This window comes from Rhipicephalus sanguineus, chromosome 1 (genome assembly GCF_013339695.2).
Source record: "Rhipicephalus sanguineus isolate Rsan-2018 chromosome 1, BIME_Rsan_1.4, whole genome shotgun sequence".
NCBI classification, from domain to species: Eukaryota; Metazoa; Arthropoda; class Arachnida; order Ixodida; family Ixodidae; genus Rhipicephalus; species Rhipicephalus sanguineus.
The window spans coordinates 48,962,415-48,988,428 of NC_051176.1; the positions used below are offsets into that span (position 1 = coordinate 48,962,415).

Consider the following 26,014-nt stretch of genomic DNA (forward strand, 5'->3'; position numbering starts at 1 on the left):
TCTTTCTTGTGTCCGTCGTTTTATTCCTTGCGCTAGTATGTCTCAACCAGCTACATAATACTGTTAATTTTTTTAAAAATTCGCAATGTGCTAGTCAACGAAAATATCTTCTGGGGACTATTGGAACAACACTTTTTACTCAAGTCACAAAACGCGGGCTCTTTGCTGATAAAAACAAATCAACGGCATTGTAGCCCTAAGCAGGCATTCTACCATTACACGTTTTGCTCTGTCGTTTGGCTGCATTTTGAGGGGTATATATTTGCAGTGATGAACAACCAGTGCCTTGGTGTTCACAAGCTTGACAGCTGCTCTTTTCTGTAAAAAAACGCAGACTTGCTGTACGTGTGGCACGAGGTGGCCGGCCTGCTGGCGGGGTACCTATCCATGAGCCTTCCTGAACACCCTGTGCCAGCAGGCCAGGTAGGTTTTCATTTACAACACTCTATTGCAAACGTATTCACACCTTACACGTTTTCGCAACCTCCACTTTCGAAGCTTTTTGTAGTGACCAAGGGTTTATATTCCACTTGTCATTCTTAGTGACGCACGTGACCGAAGCTGTCAGAGTTGTGCCGCACATCGTTCGCCGTATTGGCTGCGAACAGCTCTGGCTAACACTCCGAGGATTACGCTGCCATACCTACCCGATAAAGTGAATGGGAAAGCGACCGCCTCTATAGTTCAATTGGTAGAGCATGGCACGCGTCATCCGAAGCCTGTAGGTTCGATCCCTAGCTGGTCTTTCCGGTCTTTAATTTCTAAGGGCAACTGCGTGATAGTAGTGAATCATTCTGCACTCAAACGCGATGTACAGAATACAGGATCTGGCTGCGGAGCCCATAGTCGGCTGTAACCCAGGAAGCTTGCCTGAACATTCACGGAATGAATGATAACCTTACCAGTATAACTACACAGCGTGCAACAGAAGTGGGAGGCACGGTCGTCAGACAAGGCACTGGTGAGCTCTCCCAGGAGAAGTTGGCGCTTGTCCTGTGCACTTATTCTTCGCTTGTGTCCCTGTCTCTTTGCGCTACCTGCCTTAACATGAGTTCCCACAAACTAGCCCAGTTATCCGTTCTCGTAAGTATAACTACACAGCGTGCAACAGAAGTGGGAGGCACGGTCGTCAGACAAGGCACTGGTGAGCTCTCCCAGGAGACTATAGACGTCATTATGAAAAAGCAAAGCATGAAAGCATCTAACCTGACAGAATAGAACTGGTAGAGCTTTCAAAGCTAATCAACAGGCGTAAAGTGTCCGACATAAAAAGGCATAATACGGATAGAATTGAACATGCTCTGAAGAGCGGACGAAGCCGAAAAGCGGTCAAGAGAATTTTTGGGCACGGGCAGAAAACCAGATATATATACTGAGATGGAATGAAGGCAATGTCACGACCAATAGGGATAAGATAGTTCTGGTAGCTGAGGAGTTCTACAGACATCTGTACAGTAGCCTGGACAACCGGGACGGTAACGACAGTGGTACTCAAGTATTATACATCCAGCCAGTAATCACAGAGGAAGTAAGGAAAGCATTGGAGGGAATGCAAATAGTCAAAAAATGCTGGTGAGGATGATGTAAGAGCTGATCTCTTGAAAACGGTGGACAAATTGTTGTAGGAAAACTGACCACTCTGTACAGGAAATGTCTCAACTGAAAGCCAAAAATGCTGCATAGGCAGCTCCTCACTGGTTGATTTGCAAGAAACCGATTCCCGCAATGAGTGGGATATTCCGGAATTTTTCCCCTTTCATTTATTTCTTGCGCTGCCTGTTGTCGTTCTTGGTTATTCTTCGTCGCCGCCTACAGCGCAAACGCACGTCTCATCCGTCTTCTCTTGACACCGCTTTTTCATTGTGCACGGTCCACTCATCAGATCCCCGTACAATCCCCCGATGTATTCAATGCAGACCTCTGCACTAGATACATCGTCCTTATAATAATTATTAGCTTGTAATATCAGTATTGTTCTTTTCACGACCACTGTTCGTGCCAGTATTTAATAACTCGCTATCATCATCATCAACTAGATACGCGCTGGCTTGACTGTGTGCGTTCGAGCGGCTCCAGTCAGTGCCTGCGCGCATTCTGCACTAGATTGCGCGAAGTTCGCCAACCTCAGGTAGCGACCGCATTTTCAGATATCCATTCTGGACATTAAAGTGCCTCTTGATAGAGAAAAGGTGTGTTCCTCTAAGCATTCACTTAGAGATTGTGCAGGCATTCATATATATAGTGCACGCCTAAGTTAATATAGGTTCCGCACACTCAAAGCGTGTGTACGCGGTTTCGAGGCCGACGCACAATAGTGCGGAGCCAGACCAGCATTTCGAATTGCTTTCGTAGAAATGGTCGCATTAAACAGCTGTCGCATTGGCACGTTAGAGCTTACGCGTGAGAAAGCGCGAAGTTCGTCATCAATATTCGCGGGGAGATAGGTGGTTAGTGCTCTCATCGAGTCGGGTGTGTTAGCTTCTCATTTGTTTTTCACTTTCATAAAAGCATAGCTTAAGAATATTACGCACTAAACCTTAATGCTGGCATTTTTTGGTGAGGCCTATTGTTTCGGCTTGGAAAATCTAAAATTGTAAACACAAATGCTTACCCACAAACGAATACCGCCAGATGCAACGGAACAGCGTTTTCCCTATTGAACTTACACCGCAAATGAACTCTGCGATGTCGGTGCAGGTTAAAAAAAAAATCACCGCCATATCCACAAAGTGAATGATGTTAGAGGAGCTTGCTCGGAGATGATCGGGTAACTCGCGAATCCTCCGTACACATTCCTCTGTCATCATATATAGACGTGACAACGTTGCACCTGCACTCTAAAAAGTTTTCGGGAGCAACTGCGCAGTTCATCCGAAAAAGGGCGCTTTACTCCCTCGAAGGACGAACTGCAGAAGCATGAGTGCCGTGCGCAAAGTTCGGAGGGTAACTGCTTGGTCCTTCGTCAAAATGAGAGGAACGGGAGGACGAATGGCAACACTTACTCCCGCATGCCTCGAGAAGGAGAGGGAGAGACGCGGGGGTGAGGGGGTGAGCGGGTAGATCTCCTTTCACTACTGAGCATATTTTCACGTTAAGTGCATTGCGAAGTGTCAGTTCCTGGAAAATGTATATTAGTGGCCGTAACAATGCTCGTTCATTTCTTGTAAGCAATAAGTGGATGAATAAATAACTTATTGAACGGTAAAGGTAGGCCCTGTGCTGTGGGGCGCGTTGTGCATTCACATTTCTGTCTCACGACTTGCTGGTATTTGCTCATAACAAAGAGCTTCCTGTAATACTTACTCTGTGAAACTCTATGGTGTCTATGGCTCGTCAGTCAAAAGTAGTGCTGCGTTTGAGAACATCGCAAAGAAGGAAATTTCTTGTTTGTCTGGTGATATCACACTAATGTAAATTTTACTAAAAAAACGTAGAGGTTCCTTTCATTTTTGTAAAAAGACCAAAAAGCAGTAGATTCCGTCGCCTTTTCACTGAATCAGCAGAAATTACAAACATCAGTAGAGCTACTGATAAATCAGCGGTCATGGCAGCGAGGACCGCACGTGGATACGTGCCGTGTGGCGCGGACAGTTTGTTTCGGAGTGCTGGGAAGCCACGCGTCTAGCATACGGCCCCCGCGACCGTGGCCTTGGAACATTGAAAGCGCGCCTGACTGAAACCGCTACTGTTCTCCCCTCAGAAGTGGGCCATAAAACGGGGGACACGTGCACCAGTGTCCATGGGCGTAGGCAGGGGGGTGCAAAAGGGGCACTTGCCCCCCTCAAGCCACACCGGCACTTGCCCCCCACCCCAAGCTATGCCAGCTCTCTCTCGCTCCCCTCCTCCTCCCCCAGACGCGATGTAACACGGGTTTGCACCCCCCAAGGCAAAATCCTGTTGACGCCCATGCCAGTGTCGGTGGTTGTTTTTGTGTGCGTGTGTTTGTGGTGCAAGGAGGAGAATCCAGGCCCAGCGGACCGGGAAAACATCGCCAGCGAACCTTTTGAGCTGCGTGGACGTTTCCTGTTTTGGTGTATCAGTAAATAAGTTCGTTTTGTTTTAATCACTGGCTTCGTTTCACTTTTGCGTGTTTCAGGACTAGAGCAATCGAGTCCTGAACAAAATGAAATGCAGGCCGCGTTCGGAGGGCCAAAATCAAAAATTATTTTCTTCCTTAAAACAAAAAAATTATTTCATTAGACTTTCCTCATTACTTAACGACGAAGTCTTCTATCAAACGCCGCATGACGAGGATTTTTACTTGGACCACATCAGTATGAAAAATACGGTCAAACATGCGACAAATCGCTTATTTTCTCTAACTTCACAATTTTTTTCGGGAATATTTGAAGTCTATTTTACCCCTAAACATTTATTCAATCATCAATTATTCAATCATCTTTTGCAATTTACAGCCATCTGTAAGGTCACATAGTTCTAAAATGTTTTTTGTGCGAGGTGTTGGCAAAATTAAGGCCACCAAGACCAGAGACGGCATGGTCTTCTCGCACTCTGTTTACTTGCAAGTCATTGCGGTAGTCATGCTAGCATGCTGTGCATGCTCGGCTCTTTTATGCCTCCAATGGAATCGCTTACAATAATGTTTTCGTCGATAATGCAGCTCTTAACTCCACAATTCTGTCGATTGATGAGATCATGGCCGAGTGTGCCAATGCGTGCAGTGGTGGTGAACTTTGGGAGAAAGGGCTGTGTTTTTGGTCTTTCACTGTTGCGAGACATGCGGCCATTTACAAGCCACACCAACCTGGCACTATGCCGAAAATGCTGAGCAAGTGAGCTGAGAACGTCATTGCTCGTTGCATTATCGCCGGTGCATCCAGCGATAATCTTGTTTATGGATGTGAAAGGATCACGACGGAAGGTCGCTTCAAGATACCGTTTTAGGTGCTGGCCACCCAAAGACACTGGGTTTATTCGGAAAAAATGTACACTCAAGTTATCATGGTAGGAGCCACGTGGCACAATGGGTATCTAATTAGTGCAGGAAAGTAAGTCTCTCAAGTCGATAATTCATTCTAACAGCTCAACTCCCACCTACCACAACGAATTTGCTCGCATTGTGCTGATCAGATGGAAAAAAAGGTACAGGAGCCAAGGCTGCACATTTTTTTTTGTTTTTCATCAATAACCACTGAGATATGATTGTCGATTTCACTACGACTCTCACTTTTACTTTTTTCCCCATTTCCTGGCTCCTACATTCTTTTTGCACATGGCCTTGAAAAATGTATCAGCAGGGTTCTACTTTATAAAGTATGCTAGCATGACGTGCTGCCTGCAAACAGCAAATGCCCCTGTTTGTTTGTTTTTCAGAACCAATTAATTGGCTTCCGTGTAAACGAGACTAGTCTCTAACCTGTGGATAATCCTGTAGCCTTACTGCAAGTGCTTTGACTTGTTAAGAATGTTCTTACCAGTGTCGGACCATGTTTTGCAAATAAGTTGCAACTTCATTTATTTGTCAGTGTGTCAGTGCATTAGGTTTTATCTGTTGCTACATGAAGCAGCTGCTGTAATAATGAAGCAACAAGCCTTGTGTTAAAATGTGCCTTTTGTTTTGTAGGACCCCACCAAGACGCATCATGTGCCGACAGTGACATACAATGGAAGCTTGTTGACTTCAAGGGAATTTATTGTGCGCCTGGAGGGCCTTGCTATTAAGGAGACTAGCCTTTTGGCAGCCATTGCCACACAAATCGCGCTATACTGGGCGCTGAACATTGTTTTCAGCAAGAAAGCTCAGCGGACCTTCGATCTCCTGTGTCAAGTTCTGAAAGTTCAGAGCGTCTTGCGGCCGACGTCACTCGTCCGTGTGGCTCTAACCATCTTGAGCCAGTGAACAGCCAGACTGATTTCAATAAAGTATTTTTCTCACAAATAGATCTGGATTTCTGCCCTCTCCTGGAGCATTTGTGTCAGACTTGACGCAATCCGATGAAAATCATGTTCCTCAAAACTTTTTTTCATTTGCCGATGGGAGAGCTGGACTGCTGGTTTCTTGAGCACTCAATACAAGCAAACGTTACTCCATCGAGAGGCATTGAGGACGATTAACTGCATGCTGCTCCGACGAGGAATGTTGTGAAAGAGTAACTGTCGCTCCCATGAGGGTATTGAGAGATAATGTCCATTTCTCCCTGCGGGACTAATGGGAAAGAGTAATTGTTACTCCATTTAGGTGTCCAGAAAGAGCAAGCATTGCTCCCGTGGAAGTATTGACAGAGAGCATCCATTCCTCCTTGTAAAGAGAAAGCGTCGCTCCCCTGGGAGTATTGAAAAAGACTATCTCTTCCTCCCTCGGGAGTATTTGTAAGGAGCAAGCGTCACTCCCATAGGAGTATTGACCAAGAGCATCCGTTCCTCCCTTTAGGAGTTTAGGAAAGGAGCAACGGCTGCTCTTTAGAGGAGTAATTGAAAAGAGTAACTGTCGCTCCCTTGGGTGTATTGAAGAAGACTATCTGTTCCTCCCTTCAGGAGTATTGGGAAAGAGTAACCGTCCCTCCCGTGGGAGTATCGAAAAAGACTATCCGTTCCTCCTTTGAGGAGTATCGAGAAAGAGTAACCGTTGCTCCCGTGGGAGTTTTCACAAAGAGCATCCGTTGCTCCAGTCAGTTACTCCCTGAAGGAGCAAGTTCTACGGGGAGTAACGGTTCGTCCCGTCGCAGTTACCCCCAAAAAGGAGTAATAGGTGTGGCAGGTTAGTTACTCCCCTAAAGGAGTAACCTCGACCCCCCATTTCCTCCTTTACTTTTTAGAGTGTGCGGCCAAAAGTGTGGTCGAGGAAGTCGCGCTTGAAGAGTCGGCGCCGCCAACCTCAGGTAGCGACAGCATTTGGCACTTCGCCGCGGCATCCCGCGACCGCACTTCTTCGGGGTTCTCTTGCCGCCGCTTCCGTGCTGCTTCTGCTTCGCGACCTCTCACCGCAGGGTCCGCTTCACGGCACGCCCGCTTATCTACTGCTTCGCTGGCCCGCACCTCCGGGTTTGCTTGACGGCGAGCCCTCTTCTCTTCTTGTTCACTGAGTCAGCTGCCCGCGAAGAGAAAAGAAGCGCGCCAAACGCGAAACGCACCAAACGCAAAACGAGAAGCGCGGCCCTCTAGCGGTCACCTATCTAACTAGTGCACGCGCCTAGGGTGGTGTGCCCCAACGTTACTATAGTCGGTGACAAGCTAAGAATAAAAAGTAAACTGTACCACTGTCCATTTGTATTATGCGCGTCCAACTACGGCCGATCTTTACATTGACGTAACGGTTAAGACGAACCAATGAAAAATGCAGCATGGCGCCGTTCGCGACGAGAGGCGAGGTACCGCTGCACCATAGGCTGCACCGAGACCGAGATCCGTCATTTCGAATTTCCTGCGGTGTTTGTTTCTTCCTGAAGATGCTATTTCCTACTGTTATTCGCACGTACCCAGCATCGTCCTCGCCGGTCTTCATCCGATGCATTAGAAGCTTGTGACTGTGCCGCGTTTGAAGTGCACCGAAGCGGCAGCAGCTCGGAGTTTTTTAAGACGCTTTAGAGCGTTCCGTCGTTTCGGCAGCGTCAACTGCAACACGGCGTGTGTTCCCTCCATCGCTCGGATACATCAAGCATATCGCCTGAGGGCATAGTGTTTCTTACAAGCCTGAAGGTCACCACATCGGCGATTGTCGTCGCGTTCATTCGTGTCCAGTGAGGTGAAAGTGAAGTCGGAATGTGCGCGTCCGTGTACGATTTACCGCCCGCAAAAGCAATGGCATTAGCGTTGCCGCATGTGCGCGTGTGTGTGTTGCTTGGAGCTCGCGACATGGGAATCTTGGTTATCTATTGTGATATGCGCCGTGCCCAGTGCCTATGTGAGTGACGTATGTGCGGATGAAGCGTGAGAGAAAGAAAACGACCGACATAGCCCGTTAGCGCAACAATACGAAAGTAAACAAACCAGGTGTGGAGAATATGCAGTGGTGTGTGATTTATAAGAAGATAGTTGTGGTCATCTGATGCGTTTGTGATTATGTGACGTGTGCTTATTGGCGCAGTTGCGTCGTATCAACGGAATTTAGTTCCACCAGCCCAGAATGATGCGCTAGGTTGAAGTGCCCGTCGCGTAAGTATCGCGCTCGATGCACGAACGCCTTGCAACGAGAAACGCCGTGCGAGGTAATCGTTGTCTACAAACCGTGAAATGATGCGCTCGCTGTGACACGTCGATTACATAGATCGAGATCGTAACTGAAGTGACGCCGCTAAGAACTAATATTGAGTGAAAAAAAAGCTTTTGTTTTTAATGGCATTGCATCATACTTCGCGATATCATATTTGGAATGCTTGTATTTGTCTAACGTGCGTTTTTTAGCATTTCGCGTGTATTGTGTGCATGTATTACGCAGTGATAATTTGTTTATATTAAACTCGTGAAGCTTTTAGTGCATAGACCCTTTTTTTAAGCGCTTATTCCTTCTTGTGAAGCCTCATGCCCTCACTATGCTTCACGAACAAATGAGGAGGGGAGAGCCGGAGAGCTCGGGCTTGACAATGTACGAAAGGAATGTACTTACAGATTGTGTCCACCGAGATTACCTATGTAGACATCTATATGTTTTCCTTTTTTTTTCTTCGAGGATGCACGTGCTTTTTCTATGTCCGAGTGAATATTTGTCATCTTTTGGTTCCTGATTTTTTCATTTCTACATTTTTTTCATAATTATTTTTTTTTGTCGCTCTACCTGCACGGAGGACGATGCTATAAAAGCGCATCGAAGCCTCGTAAATTTTCCCCTGATATAGATCGGTCTCCGATCGAAACGTTGACAAATAAACTGTCTTTTGAGAAGCGTGTATCCTTTTCCTATTTGTCTTACGGCAACCGATGACAGCCTCTTCAAAATCTACGTATAGATATATATATACCTTCGCACAGATACCAACATATATAGAAGGTAGGGGCAAAAGTGGGCCCCCCTGCTGTAATTCCCACTGGGGTGACGCAGTTATGTAGTAAATAAATAATAAATTAACTAAAAACTTGAACGTTCAAGGGCTTAAGGGGTAATGGCAGTGCCAGTGCAAGTTGTCGAAGCGTGAAACAATCCCACTTAAAGCTTTTAGTCAATGCCAATTATTTAGCCGCGTGCACCTCCTTCGCGTGAACGGCAACGCACGCAATGGCCCACACAGTTACACGCCATGTGTGCAACACACTTTTATTTCGATGAAACAAGACGTCAAATGAAGCCTTGGCGTTTTCCTCAAACACGATGACAAGCACGGCGACTAGAGACGCAAATGCGGTATTTACGGCAACACAAAGAGTCGAAATTCACAAAGGCGATCTCAGACCACTTCGCCATACCTCGCTTTGAGTCACAGTTGGCATAGTTACAGCAGACAGTGAAGAAAACTGGCGGCGAGAGTTTCGCAAAAAAATTACAAATGACCTTATTAAACGTGATCAATGTTTTGTTTTGTTCTTTGAAACCGTAAAATAACGATTCCTGTATTTTAAGTTTTATGTTAAATCTGGCATTCTTTGTTTTATTGCCATAATAGTTACTACTCAGAAACATCGCCTTTGAGATGTACACTACTTTCTCGTATAGACTCCGAGATGAACGCAGCGGGGGGGTGCGATTTAAACAACAGATATATTGTAATGCTGACGCTTAACTCCGTGCCTTCACAATTTATTTTATCTAGCTCTGCTTTTTTTATTTCAATATCAGTGCAGTATTGTAAAATACGGTTTATATGAGCGAAAATTATTGCCATTGTTTAGGAACTACTTCGTTTGTAGCGCGGAGGCATGCAAAATATGAGCAATGCGGCCTCGTGGGCGGAGCTTATATTTATTCTTAGGCTGTCACCGACTATAGAACAAACTCAGTTTAAAAGCTCCGCCGGAGAGGCGGTCCGCGTGGTGGTCGCGAGAACTAGTGGCGCTGCAGTCACGTCTAGCTCCCGCGGCTGGCGCTTGTTGTGATCGGCGCCGCCGATGTACGAGCGCACGTGGGTTACAGCGTCGTCTGCGCTTCGTTAGCTCGTCATTTTTGCGACTGTTCTTGACCAGGCTTAGCGTCTTGTACGAAGATACGTGCATGATGTACGGAGCGTAACGAGGACGAAGAGATTCACGGTGCGGTATGCAGACTTGTTTTGCGCCGGGCTGCAAGAACGGCTACCGCAACGACGACTCCGCTTCACGACACTTCTTCGGACCTCCAAAAGACCCCACGCCATTCAAGCTTTGCATGGCAAAGATAGAAAGCTTACTGCGAAAGGCAAGGTCTGTGACGTTCATTTTGAGAGTGACGACATTGTAAAGCACTATCGTCGTGTCGTTGCGGGACAAGAAGTTTTGATCCCACGTGGAAAGTGGGAACTCGCGTCCGGTGCCGTGCTGCGCTTGTTCCCAGCACTTCCACCCCACATTTCAAAGCCAAAATGTTCGGTGTTTAGGCGCAAATCCCCCCCAAAATACACGGCGTCCCGCGAAAGCCCGGTGCCCAGTTTGGAGGAGCCGCCAGAAATATAACAGCAAAACGACAGGCAGGCGATTACCTACGCTACCGAGACTGAGAGTTGCATCACACTGACATTCGATCAGTTGTCAGCTGTCGCTATGCGTTCAAAGCAGTGGATTTTCGAGAGATTTTACGACGAGCTATCGAACAAGATGTGCGGAATATTTTACACTCGCCGGCTCGGGAACGGGCTGCGCAGCGCAATAATTTGACACGGTACACATAGAAAAGACGAGGACCAGCGCTGGTCCTCGTCTTTCCTATGTGTACCGTGTCAATTTTTTTGCGCTGAGCAGTTTAATAATGGAATACCAACTAGCCCAATCCCACAGTTTGCTTCGGGAACGGAGACTTACTTGTGCAAAAGATAATTGTAGTTGACGAGCAGTTTAACTGCTTTGTGAACGGCTACAGCACGAAACGCAAATGGCTGTCGTACAGTGTAAGAAGTGCTGCGGGCAAGAAACATCTGCTCGGTGAAGTTGAAAAACTGAAGTTGAATACTGACGACTCTTCTAGCGTCAGAGTACGCGCGAATAACTGCTCGGTGCTCACATCACGGCCGATCTGTTCGATTTGTTTAAGGCACCGTAGAAGGATGCGACGTATAAAGATGAGACACCGAAAATACAACTATCCGCCGAAAAAATTGCTCAGAGTCAGAGACGACATCTATTCGATATAATCGCACACTGAGATTTCATTTACCGAGTTCTCGTAAAATTTTCCGATTTTGGGTCAGTATCCCTTTAACCGTCACGAAAGCGTGTCTTGTAAACATTGCAAAGCATTGGTGATGTTTTTCGAGAAAGTTTTCTTCAATAAATTGTAGACAACACGAGTACTGTTTTTCTAGAACGTTTTTGTATCTCGAGTAAGTACACTTCTTTGTATACTATAAAGGCTTTTACAAACGTGTTTGGTTGTTCTTGGTCTAAATAAGACGGCAGCGGCTAAAATTGTGGTGCTAGTTATAAAAATTACGCTGAAAACCCTCATTCGCTTAAAAACTCCTGTGCTTGGAAGTTAAGCGCAACGTGACAGCTCAAATATTGTCACAGGGTCGTGACGTCGACGAAAGGCAGCAGTCAGCAGGTCCGAGATAAAACTCTTTACTTGGCCGAACTTGTGGCCGGGAAACAAAGTCAAACTACAGCAATAGACTGATAGCAGCGAACAGAGCGTCGATCAACTGACAAGCAGTCAAGGGCGTCGGCTTTTATACAGGCGCTATCGAACTTTCCAGCGATATCGCTGGTGGCGGCGTTATCTCTCGACAAAGCTGGAACATTCGCGTGCGGCGCGCAATCTTACCAAAACGATCTACTACAATCGCGAAGCTTCTGGAACACTGCTTCGCGGGCAGCGTTGATAAACGTCCTTGCTGGTCAAACCCGAATACATGGAAATAAAACAAGTGGGCGTGGCAATATAGACCGAACATCGAGTCTTAGCCAATCAATGAACAACGCACGCGGGCCAATGCATACAGACGACCTTATGCATATCCACCTAAGTATCCAACAATAAGAAAGTTGCCGCGCAGTTGCCGCGAGCAACTGCGCCAACTGCGCGGCGGACCGCAGCGTTATGCCGTGGCAGCAGACGACGCGCCGATAGTGGCGCAAGACTAGAGTGCCTCGATGTCCTCCTCGCCCAGGGGAGGAGGACATCGAGGCACTCTACGCAAGACGGAACTGCAGCGCCGCTAGTTCTCGCGACCGCCGTTCGGACCACCCTCCTCCGCTGGCGGAGATACGGAGCTTTGAAACTGAGTTTGTTCTAGTAACGTTGGTGTGCCCTGCCTTTAGGGTGCCTTGATGCCCGCGCGCTCCGCTGAGGGTGAGGACAGGCGCGTCGTCTGGTACGACGGCCGCCATTGCGAATCCCGCCGCAGCTCGGCAGCATGCGGAGCGCGCTACACAAAGCGCTTGCGGTGCGCGGATACGTCCGGAAATAAGTGCACGCTAGTGAGCTTTCTCTTTTCTTTTTGAAGCTTGGGCAGCTTTTATTGCTGTTGTTGCCTAAATGTTTACTAAGGAAACATGTAATTCATCTAAGCTGACGGCCTGTGCATGTGTTATGCGCTAGAGGTAGACGTAGACTGTTATGTTGAAACCCAATCCTCTTCCTTACGCCGGAAACAATAAAGTCTAAAGCCTTACTTAATTTTCTCGTAAGCTCTGCATTCCAAATACACAAACAATCGTTTAAAGTATTTGTATACATGTCAGCAGCAGCAGTATATGTATCTGAACACACACAATTTAGTGTTGCGAAGCTACCTAAGCGCGATTAAGGTGGCTCATTTAGCTAAGTTTGCAAACAATTTACTCGTTTATTATATATTGTACACAGAATAAAGGGCCGAGGGGCAGTATGGTGCGAATATCCTGCTAAAATGAAATGAGAGCTTCTTTATCATTATTATTGCTGACATTTCTTGCTCACAATCTGTAGCCGCTACTGTATCGGCATCGAGTTGCACCTTGAGTCCTTATGGAAACGATGAATACGTTGTTAAGTAGTATCCCGTAAAAATTTGCATGCGCGCAGTATCAGTGCGTTTTTCCTTCTTTTTGTATCTCCAGTTTCTGCAGGTTTTCTCGCATGCCCAATTGCATGCACATATCATTGAATATTTCCAATACTGTTTTACACTTTGTGCGGCAGATGCACGGCGTCGTTTATTTGTCTCTTTCAATAATATCTAGGGTTTTACTTGCCAGAACCATGATATGATTATGAGGCACGCCGTAGTGGAGGGCTCCATGAATTTTGACCATCTGGTACCTGCACTGACATCGCACGGTACACGGGCATCTAGCATTTCGCCTCCACCTAAATACGACCGCCGCGGCCGGGATCGAACCCGTGACTTTCGGGTCAGCAGCCGAGCTCCGTCACCACTATACCGCCGTGGCGGACGTCTTTTTTAAGTCGAAAGCCTTAAATGCCTCATCAAACGCAAAACTTGACCGTCGGCGTCCCGCGTCTACGGCGTCAGCGTACCACAACGTTGGGGACGAGGGATGCAAAAAATCATCGTCGCGTGATGACGTCACCATATGACATCATCATGGCTTCACAAATTTGGCGTGACGTCATGTCTTTATCGCATGGCATCGTAGCTTGGTCAAAAGTGGGCAGATCACGAAGGCAGTGCAAAGCCAGGTGAGGTGCAACCGATCTTGGAGGCAATGTTAAACCGCGCTTTGTGCGCAAAAAACGGAGAAGAAGATGGCTTTCGCTTTCGAGCCGTGTTAAGCGAACGCATAAGGGAGCCTGTGAGTTTTTATTTCATTAACTGGTTTTCCATGACGTACTCATTGTACAACTTGACTTTGTTTCTTGTAATTTTTTTTACTGACAGAGCGTGTGTACTGTACACAATGCTTCCCCGTCTTCTTGTTGTTTTCATGCGTCTTCTTTGCATAGACGCTTTGCGAGAACTGTTTGTATGCGCATTCCTGTATGAGCTTTCAGGGCTTACATTATTAATAAATAAATTATGCTTGCCCAAAGAAATAAGATACTCAGTGTGTGTGTGTGTGTGTGTGTGTGTGTGTGTGTGTGTGTGTGTGTGTGTGTGTGTGTGTGTGTGTGTGTGTGTGTGTGCGTGTGTGTGCGCGCGCGCGTTATTATCCAGTGTACAGGCCATTTATTTGTGCGCATTTACGCTGCGCTGAGAGAAGCAACTGCACAAATAAAACGCAGATTACATAATAAAACACAACTGCCACTAGTCGATTCACAGTGATCGTAAATGATTAAAAAAAACAGGAACTGCGTAATTATTTAAGACAGGACGAAAATGTAACCTTGAAACACAGAAACAGAGAAGGATAAAAACATTTAACTGCAGACATACATACGTGGGCATCAGACCAGCACAGAAGGCGTACTTGAAACACGGAAAGGAATATAAAAACAAAGAACCCACTGTGGTTTTAGTTATGGTGCTTGACTGGTGACCCGAAAGTTGCGGGATGGAATCCCTGCCGCAGCGGCCCCATTTCGATGGAGGTGAAATGACAGAGGCCCGCGTACTTAGATTTATGTGTACGCGTTAAAGAACAACAGATGGTCAAAATTTCAGGAGCCTTCCACTATATACGGTGCCTCTCATAATCATATCGGGGTTCTTGGGACGTAAATTCTCACAAATAATTATTATTAGGAAAAAAGAAGGATCTGATCTGCAGACAAACACGTATAATATATTCCATGATACATTTCAAATCACAAAAAATAGCGTAAGCAAAAGTCAAAGGCAGATACAGGACTAACCAAGTGCAGTAAAGAATGTTTGCGAAGTAAAATGCAGGATTCATGCACACGTGAACCAAAGCATTTTGAGCATATGTAGCTGATATCAGTGTGTCCATTTATTACGCAAGGTTAACACCGGCAGAATTATTCTTGCATGTGCATTCGAAATACCGGCCGGAAACGTACGCTGCAAGTGCATAATGTGTTCTTCGGATGCCGCTTGTCACGTTTGATTTTTACTGTCCAAAGAAACCTCGTATCTTCTAAAACGATACAGCTCCCAGCGTTTCTGGAATGATTGGTGCACTGCGGCATGCAACACCCGGCCATGGTGACGGTAGCGAGCGCATAAAACTGGAGGGAAACGAGCACCGACCCAAAAACAGCACGCGCGCCACGCACAAGTGACCGGGCGGGGGATTCAAAATGGCGGCAACGCTGCCGCCGAGGCCGAGGAGGCGGCATCTGCCCTTTCAAAAGCTGACACCACTCTAAGCGGGGGCGCGCGCATCGAGGCACTCTACCTGCCTTAAGCGGTGCGCGCCATCTAGTGAGCATTCTTGAAATCACCGGAGATCGCAGCTGCGCCTATGGCGGGACCAATGAGAACTAGTGTACACGCCACCGACAACGGACAAGGCGCGAGCGTAAGAAGCTTGGCGAGCAAGCACGTTAGTCAAAGCTGTCCGGAGCCCGTCACTGCTCGGCGTCCCTCGTAGCCTTTGGCTTATTTGGTGCGACAAATCTCATGAATCAATCTTCCCCGTCGCGCATGCGCTGTGCTTAAAAGCGTAGCTAACATTGCAGCGGTTCCAATATATCAACATGTGGCTTGAGCAGTGCGATAAAACCTGCGGCAGTTTTAGGGGGTCCTACATAGTCGCTGTGAAAAACATGTACAAGTATGCGTGTCTGTATTGTACCTGTAATCAGTGCCCTGTAATCAGGTGGCCTGTAATCAGTGGCCTGTGAAATGCGCCAAGGAGGGAGAATGAGTGGCGAAGTGAAATATTAGAACTTATGATACAAGAATACGCTCAGCTTGAGCCGAACTCCAACACACTTTATTACCAGAAACTTTTCACGGTCTCTCCGAGTTAGAAACTGTTTTTATAAGTTTGAAAGAGTCCGAGGCAGCTACTACAATGCAAATGCAGAGTTGAAGCGTAAAAGAAACAAACTAATAATTCAAACGGTACAGAAATCGCCAAAGTTTTACGTATAAACAGAAGATACGCAAGTTTTTATTTGTAACGTTAAATGATATTGCACACTGATGTTTTCTCAGACATGTAGCGCACCTTTATAAAGCTATTATAAATTCTTGTCGCAGCGTTTGCGCGAAACTTAGAACCATGGTGTTATTACGAGACAATTTTAGCGTTAGAAAGTAGATGCGTGGAAGAACACTGGAGTAGGGGTACTGGGACCAGGACCACAGCCCGATACTCCATCCTATTGCATTTGCTTTTACGAGCCATTTTTAATGCACTTGAGACAGTAGACGACAGCGGCGTGAACGGCCCGCGACTTCGGTACGTACAGAAAACTGTCATTCTACACACCGTTTGGTGTGGTTCGACAGCACACCCTAACGTTGTATGATGCCGGTTGCTTCGTACTGACGCTTTCACTGCTGTGTGGAAAATGGAATTAAAGGGACTGTCTACCGCCCGGAAAAATTTTTCTCATTGTGGTGAAAATGAGAAGATCGCTCGTCACATCGGCGGCAACGAGCATGCTTTTGCCCCATAAAGGAATTATATTTTTAATTTGATGTTGAAAATCGTGAAAGAATCACAGCTAGCGTCACCCAACGCCGATATGGTTCAATCTACTGGTACACTCTAAGAAAAAAAAAGAGTATGCGTGACTCTTTTCGGAGAGTTCCGACTTGCCATGTATAGGACTCTCTTTATAAATAGTCACGGTGACTCTCTTGGTGGGTCAGGGTCAGCTCGCTCTAGAAGAGTCCCCTGACACTCTAGGAAGAGTGGAAAGACTCTCATCCGAAGGATCACGTTACCACTTATAGGGAGTCAGACGACTCTTGCCGGTAACACTCCTACGGGGGTCAAGTGAGCCACACCGAAGCGTCAAGCGACTCCCCAAGTATCTTAAGCTACTCTTTTGACCCTTGCTCTACTTTTGCGCGACTACTGTTGAAAATAGCGGAGTATTCATTTTATGCAAGTGCAATAATACTTGCGGTTCTGCCCAGCGACTGCAAAAAAAGAATAGTTCAATTTTAGCATTATTTTAAAAACTCGTCAAAACAACACATATTTTCCAGCAAAGTTATATAGAAAGCGCGAAAAGATGGTCAGTGATTTCCAATTAAGAAGTTAAGGTATTACTCATTTACATGCTTGTATGAGTATAGCCAACTAAAATGTGTGACTGTGATGCGCACAGTGTCATATGGTGCTAAATAAACAGCAGAAATTGGCATCATGTTTCCATATTTATTCTTATGATTAAGAATAAATCAAGAAGTGGTGACGGCTGGAGACATCAGACTTGTGGCTTGCTAGGTTGTCGCTCCTGTTCAGCGTGAGCGCCTTGAAAAACGGTATCTGAAAATAAGAACGTGATATTATGATGAGAAAATGAAATTGCAGTAAAGGTTTGCAAAACCTACACAATAAGTGGTTCACACAGACATAATAAAGGCTAACAACAAATGCAAACAGGCATGGTCAGGAACCAAGTTTTTTGACGTCGAGATCAGACATGTCATATGCTAGAATCACCGCACATAGCTCCCACAATCACGCACACTCACTCGATTCTGTAATAACGCCCAACGTCATCGCACTGTATGCAAATCACAAAAACAGCAAGCAGAAACGAGGGAAGAGTGCACGGCCGCGGCCGCACCAACGCGCGCCGTTGAAAGTCCTGAGCTTTTTCACTTTACCGGTGAAGCGTGTCCAACTTGAATGACTACCGCGTACCTTCTGGAAGCACCGTACTATATCTGCACCTCAAACTACCGTCTTTAAGCAAACAAAAACCATTATATATAGTGCGTCTGAGCGTTCTGTACACAGGCTTTTTTTTTTTTCACGTTCCCACGCGCCGAAGCACGCTAGACACTCAAGGTCGATGGAAATGTGATGAAGTAGACTAAAGTGCATCTCAAAACGACTTCTTGCACATGCAGTAGCGCAGACACAACGCGCGATCAGCAAAAAATGACCCTTGATAATTGTTTCCATCGCTCACTATAAAGGAGCTTGCACAGAAACGCGCATAGCGGGGCAACTCGTTAACTGACAGCTTTAGTTGGGCATCCGCAACAGCCCTGCGGACACAGGCTGCTGTTGGAAATGGCTGGCAGATAACTTCCGCAGAGCTGCTGCAGACGCCCAGCTAAAGCTGTATAATTAGTACCTACGAAAGCAGTACACTCACCGTTAACTGGCGCCCGTTGTTCCTGTCCGCAGCTCCAGGAATATTCCGTCCTCCAAGCGTCACCGCGTCACTTCGTGCACGGAGCCGGCGTCAACACCAACGCCACCGAAGACGCGCATGAACAGGCACACAACCCGCGCGACCAACACGCAACGCATTCCAATAGACGAGGAGACCGAGAGGAAAACAGAAGCGGCACGCCACCCCGGCGCCGTTATGGCGCGTTGCCTCGCCTCCGTCGTCGAGCCAACGCGCCACAACGGCGCCAAAGGGCAAGCGCGCGATATGTATGGCATATACGGCGGTGCCGCCAATCGAAACGCGCTTCAGGAGAGTCCCGTGACTCCAGTCGAATTGCGAACTCTCTTTCTCTGCCTGTACCTTCCAAAAGGGGTCAAATGGACACCCGAAGAGAATTACGCGGCCGTGACCCTCTTTTGACTCTTTTTTTCTCAGAGTGTAGGACAAGAGATTCTCACAGGTAGACTCATTTTGCTTAAAAACAAACATGTATAACTTGAAATTGTATTTTACGCACTTTAGACACCTTTCGATTGCGTCAGAGAGTAATTTTTTGCTTTTCTTTTTCTCGCGCATACAAAAAGGCGCCCGATGGCGCAGCTTGCGGCGCCGTCTTCGATTTCGTCTGCTTCAACTCATGCGCTATGTCATGCGGCTCTCCGCGCTGGCCGTACTGTGCCGCTGTATTGTTGTAAGGATGTCTCATATGTGCTGCGCTGTGAAGGCGCGCATTTATTGTCTCTTTTTGATAAATCCACTTGGCTTGGATTGCGGCAGCAGTGCTAAAATAAGCGCAGAGACTGTGATTACGGCAAAACAAACGTTCTGTAATCGTATAGTAAGGCTTCATTTAACCGGTAGCGCGCTGAAAACGACTGTTACATTCTTTACAATAGGGTTCGGCAAAAATAAAGTAATCTATCGAAATCACATGTATTTTCGGTTTTAATTTTTACCGGCACTACAATCATCATCGCGTCCACCAATCAGTGTTGTGGGCATCTTTCACGCCAATGCAAGAAGACGGAACGTAGATCGAAAAATTCTGTTTTAAAAATTTCCACTCGCTTTTTAGAGAAACAGCTGCAAGGTTGGACACTTCAGACGGTACGCTTTCTATTGCTGTACAAAGCAGAAAAGCAATGACGGACGGTAGACAGTCCCTTTAAAGGGGTCATGAAGCACCCCTTCGGCTTGTTGAAAAAACACATCCTGTGGAAAGCTGACACGGCTATGAACTGCTCTGCCAAATATTAGTCGTGGGCGCCGCGTAAAGGCCACAAGCGGAGCGCGAAGTTGCCGTTTCCTCAGGTGCCCTCTTCTGCTCCTCCTCCTCTAATCAAGGAGAAGTTTCCTGCGAGGGGACGGCAACTCGTTCGCACATCCACTACCTCTGATACACACCTTTCGAACAGAGGCCGGTTGTCACTCTCGTCAGTGGGCGGGGCGTCTGCCGGTTGACGTCGCGATCTGCATCGCCGCGTCCCAAAAGACATAGCATCCTCATTGGCCGATAGCCGACGTAAGTCGAGAGCGGCGTTCAGATCAGATGCGCTTCTTGCCACGGGGTGCCGCCACTTGCCAGCGCCGCACTCCTCAGTACAATCACAGCGGGAGAGCGATAGCGTTTCATGACGCGCGCTGACGTAACTTCTTTACTCCGTGCCATCCCTCCCTGCGTAGCTTCCAGTGCGCTCGTCGGTACGAGAAAAGAGAAAGCGCTCAAAGCGTGCGCCGAACCCCCGTAACTCCGCTCATTCTTGACGGATTCGAAAAATTTTTGAGGCAATTTATTCGGGGGGCAGTAAACTCCGATACTGAGGTCATTAGATCATTACTTGGAAAAGTGGTTCACGACCCCTTTAATGTTATGATACCAGAACGTTGTTAAGAATTTCAAATAAATACAGGGCGTGTAAAGAAATGTGCGAGCTTTAACGAGGCCTTCAAGGACCCCTGACAGCGAAATTTTTGTTGGTGACTTTTTGGCTGTAATTTGTAGCTTTGTGTCTGGTAATCTCTAAATTAAATCGTAAATGCTCTAGCGTATCGTACAACTAATTCTAGCGTAGTTAATTGTGACCATTTTAGCATCACTTCAAAACGCCTGCCTAAAAACCACAAGAAACTGGCGCCCCATGCGGGGGAGCGTCAAAGACCACGTGCACTCAAGCTGTGGTGACGTTGACAGCGCGTTTTTCAAATCGGGGCCCCGAGCGCGGTAGAGATTGAAAGTATATGGGTGCCTCGGTATGGGTTAAACCTGTTAAGCGCGTGTCCCCTCACGAAAACTACCTCGAGAGCAGCCCGACAAGAGAGCCAGAGGGGTGCGGAACAATAGGCCTCGCCGGGTGCCAGTCGTCGTATTGTGCACGTGCGCCCCGCAAACCTTCTGTGACGTCCACAATACTTGCTTTACACTTGGAACGTCACACGGGGCCTCTATCTACGTCATACCAGGATGTCGCAAGGTGCAGCCAACTCAAGTGAGCACTCACGCTTACTTTAAAACCAAATTAAGATATCTTAAAGGCAACGTTCGTCACTAATAATCGGTCAGATGTGCCCCCGTATACAGGAAAGTCAAACAACACAAAGATCTCGAGGTTTCAATTTTGGTGTCAGGGGTCCTTTAAAGATAACAAAGGCAGCATGTGTAGGACATTAATTCTAAGCAGCCATCTTGTACGCGTTATGTGATAGAACGCAACGAAACGTCACGAGAGGACGTGAGGGAACAGCCAATAGGCGAGCTGAGGGAATTCAGAAATGTTTTCAAGGCATGAAGAAATGCAGTATTATAGCTGAACATCAATATTAGCAGGAATTGTTTTTCAAAGGTCGAAATTCAAAAGCGCGGTGACTTTAACAATTTGTGTTAGTCTTCACTGGCCGCTAAATGGTGTGGCAAGTTCACGAGACGTACCTTAGAACGCCTAGCACGCGTAGTTATAAAGCGAGATTCAGTAAAGAAGGAAAATGTATATGTTGTGAGGAAGCTAAGGAAACGACGGAGCATGTTTTGATTGAATGTGGAGATATCCACCCAGGTGTATGTTTGGGAACGAGCCTACGCAAAACCTTGGGTTTTACGCACAACCATGGTAAGCAGAACACTTTCGCAATAGAAATAAGTAAGAGACGGTGGAGTATTGGTGGCCATAGAATGGCCTCTGCGGTAAGGGGCAGAAAGCTGGGCTGTGAATGTTTTTTTTTTCTATGGTAGCATTGATATAATCGAAGTTGGCAGGGCAATGGACCAACTTAAAAAGAAGCGAGCTTTTTTTTCTTTTTTTTGTCGACCGTGGTGACATGTGCGCCACCACGCTCGACAAAAAACGGCCTCGTTTTAAAGGGGATGCTCATAGCATCCATACATCCATCCATCCACAGTCGGTGGTGGGGGGCTGGTTGGGACTTTCGCAAACTTTAGACGCCGGATTGGAGTAAGCCAAACACAAAGCAGGCTAATTCGATACTCCGATCCTAGCGCTTACGTTTTGATTCAGGCCAAGTCACTATCAGACGGAACGGTGCCTCCGTCCGTTCTGTGCCCGTTCCTTTAGAAATGATTGACAGCACTGCCGTTTCCGGTTGCTATTCCCACGTCTGACCGTCAGACGAGCCTCGATCAATCCCGTGCGGCTCCATGTCGTCCTTTCGTTACGTTTCGTTCCTTCCGTTCTATCACAGAACGCGTACAAAAATTTGGAGGACGCTTGAGCTTCGCCTTCAAAAGCAGAACGCGATAGCGTAATCGGGACCCGTGCGCATCGCCCTCTCTGGCTTCGGTTTTCGGAGCATGCCTCAAACGTGCCGTGAGGAAACGAGCGACTGTGCCCTTAACATTGGCTGCTTCAAACTATCCTAGAATGCCTACTACAAATGCAGTTGTTAAGTGCCCACTACGTCATAATTCTTTCTTTTACGAATCGGCGAAGGGCCCACTACGCGTCTGTAAGGCAACACGCGAACCTACGCAGCTGCTCACTTTGTTTATGCTTTTGCAGCTGATGATTAAATATGTCTGAACACTTTGTAGTGGGTGGGCCTTCAAAACACCCACTCGTTGCACAGTTCACATATTTTGAGGCTTGGCGAGATTCTACACTTCTGCCACGCAATATTATGTGCTTTAAGAAAACTCCTTGCAACACATGACATTCGTATAGTGTTTTTTCCGAAGCTAATTATTTTTTGTTTCCTAATATTTCCTATTTATTTTATGTGGATCTTTCTGATTTTTTCGGTCACGGACACAATGATTTTTCGCTCACGACCAACGACTCCGACGCCGACACCGGAATTTCTGCGAAACGAGCTCTTTAACACTATCGCGTTAAAATAGCTCCCCTGGAGTGCGGTTTATGCGCTCACGCGTACACTGTGGTATCACTCGTTCCTTTTCGCTCCTATAGGGCACTGCGGAGATACTTTTTACTTCCAAGTGATGAATGGAAATGTGAAGTGATCGTCAGTTAGAGTGCTCACGTGATAGCCACCATATCTTCTTCTAATACAATAAGCTATTTCTAAATATTACTTGTTTCCAATATGAATAGAAACGCAATAGCGAGAAGGAACTGCGAAGGCACTTTGTTGGCTAAGGTGGAATCTCAACATTGTTTCCCCCTTTCAATCATTGCTTGCGCCGTGTTTTCTCGTGCTTGATTCTTCTTCGTCGTCTCCTAAAGCCCTCACGCATACTCAGGTTTTGTCTTTTTTCTTATCATTACACAACTTGTTCAGTATGCGTCCATTATGCATGCTTCACTAGTCGCAGTTACCCATAAAATCACCCCCTGTATTACACTGTATTAACTTCATACCCATGCTGTCTATACTATAGGCTCAGAGCAACCGAACGCTTTTTCAGGTACCTATCCGGGTCAATTAAAGGCCTCTTGAGAAAAGGAAACAAGAAAAGGTGAGTTCCCACTGCTTCTATTGTTAAGTATGATAATTTAGGTGAGAGCGCTTATTCAGAGCTTGTGCATGGAGTCGTATAGCGGCCGGCTTAGTAGATAGGCTCTGCATGATTTGATCGCGTGCGCGCGGTCCCGAGGCTGGGTCGCGTTTATGTGGAGCCAGGACAGGATTTCGTCTAGCACTCACTCGTAGAAGTAATCGTATTAAGCAGATATCGCATAAACACATCAGAAATATGCCCTTGACTGGTGCATTGAAGCACCAAGTGCAAGTCGTCAGTATTCGCGGCAGGATAGGTGGTCAGTATCGTGTTTAGGCGTTTCAAGAAGTTGAGGCTCACCGAGAACGTTGCCGATTCAGTCACCACGTCGAAGTATTTTCATCATAGAAAAGCGTCCAGTACCAATTTTCCTTCTAGGTGATTGTAAGACACTATAGATGCGACGGCCAGTGTTGCTTAGTTGCAGAATTTGCGACTTGCGAAGATTGAATTTTCAAATGTACATGGCGAAAGCCTTTAGGTTATGATATCATTAATTTTCAGTGGATCATAAAATACGCAGCTTTGGTAACTGCTCTATCGTTGTGAACGTTTTATATTGGAGTTAACAAAATGGGTTTTTAATACAAAAAGATGTCCCTGCATTTCAGCGTGAAGCCATGTATATATGTGTCAATAACCTTATACTTATACGTAAAGTGGTCGCTCGCTTTACACCATCTAGATTAGCTTGCCTCGCCAAACATGCCCAGTCAGCTCGCTTCAAAAAACAAAAAAAAGCCTGCAACACCACAACAGCGCGAACGTACGAGCGCGAATACATATAGGCACAACCTTGTGCACCCATAGAAAATGTCAAATTGGAAAGGTTGTCATTGTGACATTAAGGAAACAAATTGCATTGGACAAGCCTTATCAAGGAACATTCACATGCTTGCTCATGGTGCTTGGACGCAGTAGTGCCTTGCATCAGACCGAAACTGCCAGAGAGCTTTACTATTCTCTTATTCCCGACTGTCAACTGCCAGTGCTTGCCCGTTTCCTGCCAAGGCAGAATAAGTTGTGCTGAACATTCCACAAATTGGAAGAGTTAATTGGGCGAATATATGCATGACAGAAAACTAGGAAAGCAGACGTACTATCGCGCTCAGTATGAGCTACATCACGCGAGCGCGTGACCGAGTGCTTTGCAAGGTTGTATAGTGGCGCTGTTCATGGCATATTTTCCGAGTTATCGAGAGAGAGTTTGGCTGTCCCTGCGATCGCGCATCGCCCCCACTTGCTCCCTTTCCCCCTCGAAGTTATCATTTTCGAAGCTGGAATAACCGCAGGGCAAAACGAGGGCGTGCGTGAAAGCAAATGGAGGCTATGCGCACTCGCAGGCACAGCCAAACTCTCTCCCGATAACTCGAAAATGTGCCACGATCGGCGCCACTGTACAACCGTGCAGAGCGCTCGGCCACGCGCTCGCATGTTGTAGCTCATACAGAGCGCGGTAGTACCATTGCTGTGCCAGTCGATTGTGGCTCGACTGTTGCGGTCGTCAAATGTTGGCAGCCAAGTACCCGCTAGCCAGGAAAAGCTTGAGATAATGTGTAGGACTGTTTTCTGAGAGGTCGCATTATAATGTTAGAATTTTCCAATGCGGTTTTCAGCGAAAATATATTTTAACTATTGCAACCGCGTTTATGTAGGCATTCATTCACTACGCCTTTTGTCCCTTGTTTCGCTGCTCTCTTAGGTGCATAACTTTCAGTGCTGACCATCCAGTGCTTTGGTGTTTGACAAGCTTGACCACGGCTGTTTGCTGTAAAAAAAACGCGGTTGCTGTGCGTGTGGCAGGAGGTGACAGGCCTACAGGTGGGCCACCTGTCCGTACTGCTTTTCCTGCTGCAATCGGGGGTGCTATCCGACCACCGGTTTGGTGAAGGCCTCGCCTACCCCTATGATCCTCAACACCTGGTGCCAGCAGGCCAGCTAGGTTTTAATTTACAGCAGTCTATTGGCCGTGTATCTGCGTGCTTCGCTGCAAATGTCGTCGAAAGACGATAGTCTTCTGACGGCTGTACTACATGAGTCCTGGTCTCATCCGCGGCCACCCGTTGTTCTCGTACTATTTTCGTCCTGGCATGATAAATGCAATGGAGGTTTGTCTGAACAGATTTCATTTAACCGTATTATCACTGTTGGCATGCCATTTGTTCGTACCTCCACGACATATCAGCAATGTTTGGGTCGCGTGTGGTACTGTATAGCATGATAGTTTGCAAAGAACCATTTGTGAGACATGAATGTATTTTAATGCGTGGAAGGGTCAATGGCTGTGTGCATGTACTACTGGTGCGCCAAAGTAGACGCCTTCCCGTCTCCGGTGACTCCAGCGTGTGAGGCACGATCACGTTCCACAGTGGCACTGGCACCACTGGCACACTGAGTCTCACCATGACATCCCTCGTCTTCCGACGCATTGCCAACCAAGCAGAGCAGAAGTCTGTGTACGCTAAGTAGGAGGCGTACTTCAGTAGTTCCACGTTCTTTAGCCCGCATTGGAAGGAGGCGCTGCGTGAGATATGGACGCCAACTGGCAGTGGCGTCGGGAAACGTGAGCTTGTGCAGAATCCAGGGCCACTGCCAGGTGGTAGCACCATATCGTCCGCAGAGGGCTTTTTCGTGCATAGCGTCGCATTTTCAGCGCAGCCTAAGAAACACTAGGGTCTTTAGAATTACGTATCTATTTTCTAGTAAAAGAACACACCACCTAATACTTACGTATTGATGTTGCGCCTCAGATATGCGTAATATTTGCTTTTAGATCGAAAAGGTTCACAAGTATGAACGCAGCTACCAGT

General features: G+C 46.9%; 1 protein-coding gene across 1 annotated transcript in view; it reads left to right on the plus strand.

Annotated features, from left to right (window-relative positions):
• Positions 1-26,014, plus strand: part of LOC119391022 (uncharacterized) — a 253,828-nt gene that overhangs the window by 121,652 nt on the left and 106,162 nt on the right. The window contains exon 10 of the mRNA XM_049414494.1: positions 23,112-23,162. The gene's annotated coding sequence lies outside the window, so the exon portion shown is untranslated. The remainder of the gene's footprint in view (positions 1-23,111; positions 23,163-26,014) is intronic.